Below are 9,550 nucleotides of genomic sequence, written 5' to 3'. Positions count from 1 at the left end.
GACTGTGTGAGGCGAGCAGAAGGAACGCAACTTAGATTAGGAGTAGGCCTTCCTACTCTCAGGTAGCTTTCGCTTAACAATGACCACTGTTTGCCAATTAGGACCAATTAGCTTTCACCGATGTTTGCCAATTAGGAAATTAGGAACGGGGCGGAAACCCCCAGGAAAGTCTCGCACGCGCGAAAGTATTGACCAATGAAATTGCTTTGCAAACGTGTAACCAATCCGCTTCTCACCCTATAAATTTGTGTAACCGCTTGGGCTCGGGGCTCTCTGACCTGCACCACTGCGTTGGTTGTGGGCGGAGAGTCCTGGCTCGAGTTAGTAATAAACTTCCCTTCCTGCGAGTTGCATTGTCTTGGAGGCCTTCTCTCTTCCCGCTCGGGGATTCGGACATCGGGCATAACAACTGAAACGGTAAAGAACCTGCCTATATGCTGAAGAATGACTACCCACTCCAGTATTCTTGCTTGGAGAATTCCATGGACAGAGTAGCCTGGCGGGCTCAGTCCATGAGGTTGCAAAGAGTCGGATATGACTGGGCAACTAACACTTCTACTTCCAAAAAATAGATAGATTCATTTATGCTACTTGTAGCCACATTTGAGTAACTTAGTCTACCTAAAATTTTGGAACAAAGCAATTAAAGGTAAAATAAAATGATAGGGCAAAAATAAGAAACAGAATAATTAGAATTAAATTTTTTTAAATGTCTGAAATATGACTGCACATTAGTTTTAAAGATAACTCTTACATTGTCAGTGGAAAATGAATCTTATATCTAATTAAGAAATATGCAGTGTAAAATATAAGATCAAGCTTTCAAGAAAAGCATGATTATAGAATTTAGTCTTTAACCCCCTGCCTTTTTTTTTCCATTTATTTTTATTAGTTGGAGGCTAATTACTTTACAATATTGTAGTGGTTTTTGTCATACATTGACATGAATCAGCCATGGAGTTACATGTATTCCCCATCTCGATCCCCCCTCCCACCTCCCTCTCCACCTGATTCCTCTGGGTCTTCCCAGTGCTCCAGGCCCGAGCACTTGTCTCATGCATCCAACCTGGACTGGTGATCTGTTTCACCCTAGATAATATACATGTTTCGATGCTGTTCTCTCGAAACATTCCATCCTCGCTTTCTCCCACAGAGCCCAAAAGTCTGTTCTGTACATCTGTGTCTCTTTTTCTGTTTTGCATATAGGGTTATTGTTACCATCTTTCTAAATTCCATATATATGTGTTAGTATACTGTATTGGAAAGATAACCCCCCTGCCTTTTATTTAAACTCTGAAATGCTTTCCTATTGAATAACATTCAATTGTAAGCCCTACTCGGGTTTTGCTGCTGTTTTCAGCATGTGATGTAGTGAAGCTCGAATTCCATAAGGTGGCATCAATCTACCAGAGTGAGCAGGGACACCATTGATCATAGTTCAAGTGCCCTTGGACAGTCAGCTTTCATTTTTCTTAAAGTTGTTTTATGCAAGGAAGAAATTCAAAGACATCTTAAAAATTTCTTTCAGATCTATTAGCCATTGACTTAAACAAAGAAAATCTCAAATGAATCCAAATTTGGGTTCTTCTGAAGAGTTTAAAGTTCAAGTGTGCAGCTGAAGGGTGTCTGAATCTCTGGTCCGCCGTAGCCTACAGATTTGGGCTTGAAATTTCACAGGGATTTCTTGTGCTTCAGGGATTTCTTACATTTCAACTTTTGGGTTATAGTCAAAGTATAGTCAAAAGTACCATGCAGACGGTAATTTTGTTAGTTTTCTTATGCAGCAAGGAAAGATGGGAAGTTAAAAAACAGGTAAGATATTTAGTAGTTGATTTTTCGTTCTTTTTACAGGTTGAATTAAATCTTCTTTAAAAATGTAAATAACAAAAATGATTGTGTTCCTTGAATTGTTTCTGTAGGAATATAAAAATTCTCAAAAATACATGACTAAAATAACTAAATAAAATGAGATTGACCTGCATAAACATCATGTGTTACAGAGGACAGGCTAAACTAGTTTATTCATAATAAGTGAAAGAGAGAAAGTAAAAATGCTTTCAGTCCCACATTCAATTATTAGTGAACATCAATCGTCATTTATTAATGAATGTTAACTAGCTTATATAACTAGAAAACCAAAAGTGATTTTATTCCGTAAATCATTAAAATACCATGTACTATGTTCTGCCAATATAAACACATTTATACTCCTAATCATTCTTTCAAAAGGCCATTTTAAAGAACATTGTTACAATTAAATATATATATATATATATAAAGAAAACTTGCTTAATTTTCAATTCTTAGTTCCAGTTATCTCAGCAGAGATTCTTGTAATATGAGAAATAATGACCCAATATCACAATGAAGGCAAGCCTTAAGCAGTTTTCTTAACTCTGCTTTTTTACTGGCTTGGTGACATAATATAAGACATTTAATCTCCCTATATGTACACTGGGAATTTACTCCTCATTCTTATTTTATAGCAATGTTAGGAGGATTAATTGGATAATGAATCTAAAGGCTCTAGGCTCAGTAAAGAAAGACACAAATGCAATGTATTATTTGCCAGTGAAAGAAGACAATGAGAAAGCATTTTCCCTCCTAATCAAAATTATTCCTACCAGGAGAGTGAGTGCTAGCAAGTAAATTAAGACTATTTTTGACAGAGTTTCTAGTCTCACATATCCTTGGGAAACAAGCAAAGGGAGAAAACATGACTCTCAGACAATTTAAATATACTTCTTCCATTAAGAAAACAGGACCACTTCAAAGGCGCAATGGAAAAGATTTCATAAAGTCATTAAAGCACAAACCTTGAGAAACTTGGACACATGAAAGACACATGTTCAATAAATTAAAAAAAAGTAATTCAGATGATGCTGTCTTGCATTCTTTTCCAACTGCTTAGAACTACTTCCAACTATTATGGCCTTAGAACAAAGGCCATAACACAGCTAATGATTTAAAAAATAATGTAATGGAAAACTATCCTATATGATGAAAGTGAAAAAGTGAAAGTTGTTCAGTCATGTGAAAGTCACTCTTTGTGACCCCATGGACAAGAATGCTGGATTGAGTTGCCCTGCCCTCCTCCAGGGGACCGTCCCAACCCAGGGATCGAACCCAGGTCCCCTACATTGTGGGCTTATTCTTTACCAGCTGAGCCACCAGGGAATCCCTATTCTATATGATAGTAGGTGCAAAATATTATTCCCAGAATTTGTAATAAATGTGAATACTTGTGAGTGTCCATAAGAATGTAGACATCAAGCTATTGTTGATATAGAATTGGACTGGAAAAAGATTACCCGAGGCTGCTCTTTTTGATGCTGTCTCCTTAGGAATTTTTGCCCTCAAATTAAATTTTTGCAGTGAGACATCTGCATTATATCTAGGTTGTTTTTTTTGCTGAAAGATAAAACATCTATAATTTCCTTCTGAGTTTGAATTGTAACAATGTCTATTTCCTGACCAATAGAAAATAATAGCTAACATCTGTCCAGGTGTGGAATTTCCTGATGTGCCAGGTTTCACTAAACTGAGGACAACGAGGCTTGAGTTCACCATTCCATTCAAGCTTGGGTTGGATTCAGGGGTCTTCAGGTATGAAAACAGAGTTGAAGCAGGATTTCTAAATTTTTTTATGCAATTTTTTATTACAGTAATATTCGTTCAGCAGCCAAATCTAATTTCAACCTTTTCAGAAAGTTATCAGTGCAAAACAGAAAGTTTTTAAATTAATGTCATGATATCACATTTATTTTGTAGGACTTGAGGTAATAATTTTCTTATTTTTTCTCAAGTTTATTGTGCCAAACTGCTTGTAGAAATAACAGGGAAAAAAGACAGTAATTATAAATGCTAATTTTAGATAAAATGCTATTTTTAAGTCTTTATTGATCTCACCACAAAATTATCTACTCTTCATATGTAAATTCCTAGCCTCAATGAGGTTGAAAACCTGTATTTCTTTCAAGATTGAATTTTGTTACTTGGAAAAACCAGCACAAGGTGGCAGCCGAGAGAAGTTTTAAAAAGTAATTTTGCAGCTTAATTTATGGGGTTAAGAGTGACAATTCAGGTTCATTTGAAGAGTTACTACACATCTGTGATGGCAGTGGCCAAACCAGTACTTAAAAGTTGATGTACACTTCAATTAAAAATCATAATTATCTATATGAAGAAGGCAGCAGGCTATGACACCAAATGCTCTAGAACTGAGCAAGATACCTTAGATGGACGTTTTGTTCTAATAACACAAGGCCTGCCAATCGCATTAACTCTTTGTGTCAAGATATGTTCATTTCTTCGTGCCAACCTCTCAGTGATTTTGTATACGGTAATGAAAAATAGCTATCTGAAGCATTTCAACTCCAGCATCCCCAAGGAATCCACAGGAATAAGCAGTTTTGAAAGGAGCTTTCAGTTTAAAGCAATGCAATTCAATTTACCTCACTTAAACTCCACTCTCAGAGATCAATCAGATAAGGGCATTGTGCAGGATGCACTGGGGGATACACAGAAAAACAAAACACACATCTTTGGCCTCAAAGGAACAAAGAAACAAAAACAGGACGCAAGGGAGGGAAATCTTTAGGAATTTCTTCCTTATTAAATAAATCGAAAATGTGCACATACCGTAAACACATAGAAATATCCAAATCTGTTTCACTAACTAAAAATCACCTTTATCATTTATAAATTTTATATTTAAGCCTGAAACAGTATCTCATTAGTTTGGTAATAGCGTATTAAGAGAGATCCATACAATTGACATGCTGAGTACCATGTTTATCAGGGATCTATTACTCACTGAAACATAAAAGCATATGTTTCTTATTTTTATAGAGAATTAAGTTTCTTCAGTAGTAAAACTAGCATTATTTATGCTACTTATTTAAAGAAAATTAATCGCTGTTATATTTATTAGTCCTAGCAAAATGATTGCACAGGTAGGTTTTCAATATATATTAGTTCTTTTATTGATAACTTGGAGAAGGAAATAGCAACCCACTCCAGTTTTCCTGCCTGTAGAATCCCATGGACAGAGAAGCCTGGCGGCTACAGTCCATGGGGTCACAAAGAGTTGGACACGACTTAGCGACTAACACACTTTACTGGTAACTTTACACTTTACTTTACTTTACACTTTACTGATAACTAATATAGGTGACTATTGCTATGGTCCCAGCACATAGTCTCAGTAAATGTCTATGATTTCTATTATGTTATTAGAAGGGACTGATTTTTCTCATGCGGTATAATTTACAAGGACAGGGACAGAGTTCCAATCCAAGCTTACTCGCCTCCAGCGTCCACAGTTCTAACCAGAATGAGAAGATGATTTGGTTAGATTGTCTGCACAGAGATATGATGATTAACCTTTTCTTTCATCTGAACTAAGCTATTCTTGAGTCTAGTCAAGCAAGCCCTTTAACTTTAATATAAGAGAGCTCCTGAGACTAAAGTGTTTTTATTTATTTGGCTATGTCTGGTCTTGGTTGTGGCATGTGTGTCTTAGTTATGGGCCAAGGGATCAAACCCACATCCCCTGCTTTGTAAGGCAGATTCTAAACCACTGCACCACCAGGGACGTCCACATGCTTTCTGCCTCACAATTTTTGCTTAGAAAGTAAATTGATCCAGAACTAAACTTTAAACTGTGTTCCTGAAAATATCAGTGGATAATGGTTTATTTGAAAACAAAGATCATGCCTTTCTTTCTCTTTATAGGACTTCCTTGTAGCGCCAAGTGCCCTACAAATAAGGGTGCATGCTCAATGTTCATTTGCATATTTATGTATCTTAGAGGGACTTCGTAATGTGGATCAATGACTGAGTAACTAGCAAAGAGCTCTATGAGTTGTGTTTCTGGTTTTATAGGCAATTTCTGTATTAATTTAATGTCATTGCATTTTTTCAAGTAATAATTTAAAAATATACTTTTGAAGTTTCAATTTGTAAATTAAATACAGGGTAGAAACAAATAATAAATTGTTATATCACATTAGCAACTAAAAACTTCTCTGAATCCTAGAACAACTGCAATAAATGTATGTTTAACATTTACCCAATGTCTACTGTGTTTAATCAATTTCTTTTTATGCATAATAATGTTATCCTTTTGTCATATCTTTCCTTTCTCAGTCACACTTTATTGAAATGGATCCCCAAGTAGTAGTATTTTGAAATCAGTTTTCATACAATGCAGACTTTCCTAGTTGTGGTCCAGTGAGGTTATCTTTTGAAATTCTCAAGTTTGGGCAATTTTGCCACAGAGGAGACATCTGGCAATGTCTGAAGACACTTTTATTGTCATTGTAGGGGAGGGAATTGCTCCTGGAATCCAGTAAATAGAGGATTTAGAATGCTGCTAAACAGTCTTCAGTGAACCAGACAAAGAATGTGAGTAGTGCTGACTTTGAGATACCCCGCTATTCTTAACACTTGTGTTCAAAGTTAGGTGTATATACAAATGTATTAACATTTTTTTTTTCCTGAAGAAAATTTATGACTTTCAACATCTTATTAACATAAGATTAAAAAAAAAAAACTATAGCGAAAATAGTTATACAATTTACTACCCAATTTATATTCTGTATAGTTTTTAAAGTGGCACTTATTGAATACCTTTGCTTAGTGCCAAATGAGTTACAATTTTTGCATTAAAGATTTTAATTGAGATATATGTGATTTGCAGTGTTTCAGGAGTGCAGAAAGTGATTCATATTCAAATTCTTTTTCAGATTCTTTTCCACTATAGGTCATTACAAGATACTATATATATATATATATATATATATATATATATAAAATATTTATAAATATTTATATTTATAATTTTATATTATATATATTATTATATTATATATATATATTTATATATATATAATTCCAAATAGTCTATTATTTTTTTAAAGTGTAGTGTGTTGTATGCAGTAATAGCTATGAGTCAATCAAAGACCAAACAGGAGATGACACCTTAGCACTTGAACAAAGTGAAGTGCTAAGGAGTGGTATTTCCAGGCAGAGAAAAAAGCCCATAGTAAAAAGCCATATGGTTGAACAATATGAATAACTCATTTGAAACTGAACATTTTCTGGGGATGTTTTCCATGGGTATAATTAATAGATACTTCAAATCAGGGGCTTCCTGGCACTTGGTACCCTGCTTTCCTTTCCAGTTTCTTCAAACACATGGATCCCGTGTTCCTTTTCCTACGCCCGTTCATAGTTCCTGTACTACCTGACTTTTGTATATCTTTTTCTTTGAAAATTGTCTCATTTTTCTCTTTTTTTGTCATCCTAGCAAGACTTCCCATTCTTCTCTCTCTCTTTTTTTTTTTTTTTTTGTTTCTTACAACTGTTTTTTACGGAAAGACAAGGATACTGGGGACTCACAGTGAGGTACTAAGAAGCCACTGGTTTGGCTGGGCCTGTTAGTTCAGTTCATATGAGCAGGGGGCTGACCAAGTGGACACTGAGGGCCCAGGGAGAGGTGGGCAGACACTGCTGGGTTAGGGTTAGCTTAGTGGAAGCTGCGCACGAACCCTCAAAAAGTGACCTATAGGTCCTAAAAAAAGTCATTATCCAGAAACCTCCTGCCTATACCCATAAAAGCCCCACTTCACACCTTGCCTGACTTAAGCATCAGATGGACCTGTTTCTAGAGATTTAGTCTCCTGGAAACAGATCTTTGGTGCTGGGTAGATCCTGAATCCCATGAAAACATTAGTTTCTGTTCCTTGGATACATGGCTGGGAAATTACCAGGATCTGGACCCCAAGTCTTCAGCCAAGGCTGCAGATCCTTCCTTCATCCATAGCCCCCTGCCCATCCCCGAGGGTCTGGCTGCAGTCGTGGGATTGGAGGGCAGGAAGAGGCCGCTCAGCAGGACTTTGAATCTCGCTGGGTCACAGATGACCAGCAGCCCTGGCCAGAGAAACTGTAATCTCCGGGCTGAGGACACTCAGTTGGAGGTGACAGCAATGATTGGAGCTTCACAGCCACACCCGCTTCCTGTGTCAGCTCCAGGCAACTCAAGTATCAGACACAGCCTCATCCAGACCAAGACAGCGCAGAGGAGCCTTGAGATGTTCAGAACCTCGAGGGCCGAGGAAAGGACTGCTGCTCACAGGTGGCCGTGTCCAGGATTCCCAGATGCTCTGCTTGGACCCAACACAGCTGGGGCTTCTAGAGCCCAAGGTGGCAGAGGGAGCTGGGCCCTGGCTACCCCATAGGGACAGGGCCCTTGCACACGTAGAACCAGCTAACATGAGCTCACTGGGTTAGAGGCTCCCAACCACGCAGGAAGAAGATTCCTAAGCCATGCTCATCATTTCAAAGGAGTATTTTGTAAACAAGCTCTCTGGAGCCCAAACCACCAGACAGAGGAAGATCCTGGTTGCCCCAGGCACTCACAGAAGTCAGCTCCCACTGGCTCACGTCCTTGCCCTCAACAAGAGGTAGGAGAGGATGAAGAAGGCCACGATCAGGCCCACAGCCATAACACAAGGAAGCTTCCGGGTGTCTCGCCCAGATCGCGCCATTGTGGAAACCGCTTCACACTGCCTGTGAGTAGGCCCGTCATACTTGTGAGCTCAGTCCATGCCGTCCAGGTACCGGCTCTGTTCCTCCGCATCCCTGTCAATGTCCAGAGCCAGCGATTTGAGCCTGGTGACCTTGGAGGCCAAGCTGTCAGCCCTCCGCTTGTTCTCTCGGTCTAGGATCTCCTCCACAGAACCAGGGCTCTGAGCCCGAGCCCAGTCCGCCATCACGTCCAGCTCCGACCCACCAGTCTGTCACCGCTTGCCTACAGCCCACAGCTTGCCTACAGCGGACGTGGCCCCATTCTTCTCTTATTTCTCCCCGCTCATAGCTCCATTTATGATGTTGGTTTGGAATAACATAATTCCAGAGGTGGATGTAGAAGGTCTTTAAAGTCCAGTTACTCTCTTCTTTCATTTCAGTAAATCAAGAAAATCTCAGAATCTTTCTTTGAATGTTCTTCTAACTCTATATGACATAAGACAGGCTAAGGGCAAGAAATTCAAGTCTGTTGACTTCAGCATCTAACAAATGCTCTTATGGAACTTGCATATTTTCTTTCTATTGTCACTGATGTATTTAGGATTGTTTTTTTCCTATTACTAGAGTTCAAACATTTTATGATTTTAAGTTTGGGCTTTTAGGTGAAAGGCAACCAGAGTAAGCTTTTGGTCTGTGGTTGTTCTGCTCAACTTGGCTTTTTTTTTTTTTTTTGGCAGGAAAAGTAGTCCTCTTTAAAGTCCATCCTCGTTCCATGGAGTTTAATGCTAGAGTTAAACTGGTGAGAAGTCCCAGGCAGTGGCACAAGCTAGACTTGCTTTCCATTATCCCTTTAAGTATTATTGGCAGAAATAAGGTTAAAAATAAAGACTCCTCCCAATCCAGAAAACTTATTCAAAAGTTAGGAGATTTGCAATAATTATTATTGAATAAATATTAATGTAGGGTGCAATACATTTTATAGGCAATTCTATAAAGAAATTGCAAAGATAGAAATATC

General features: G+C 38.1%; 1 pseudogene; it reads right to left on the bottom strand.

Annotated features, from left to right (window-relative positions):
* Positions 1–8,444: 8,444 nt before the first annotated feature.
* On the bottom strand, positions 8,445–8,777 carry LOC133041374 (BET1-like protein; annotated as a pseudogene).
* Between the last annotated feature and the right edge of the window lie 773 nt (positions 8,778–9,550).

The sequence above is a fragment of the Dama dama genome, chromosome 3 (assembly GCF_033118175.1).
Source record: "Dama dama isolate Ldn47 chromosome 3, ASM3311817v1, whole genome shotgun sequence".
Lineage (NCBI taxonomy): Eukaryota > Metazoa > Chordata > Mammalia > Artiodactyla > Cervidae > Dama > Dama dama.
The sequence above is the reverse complement of the archived record's forward strand: the minus strand, read 5'-3'. Positions and strand labels throughout refer to the sequence as shown.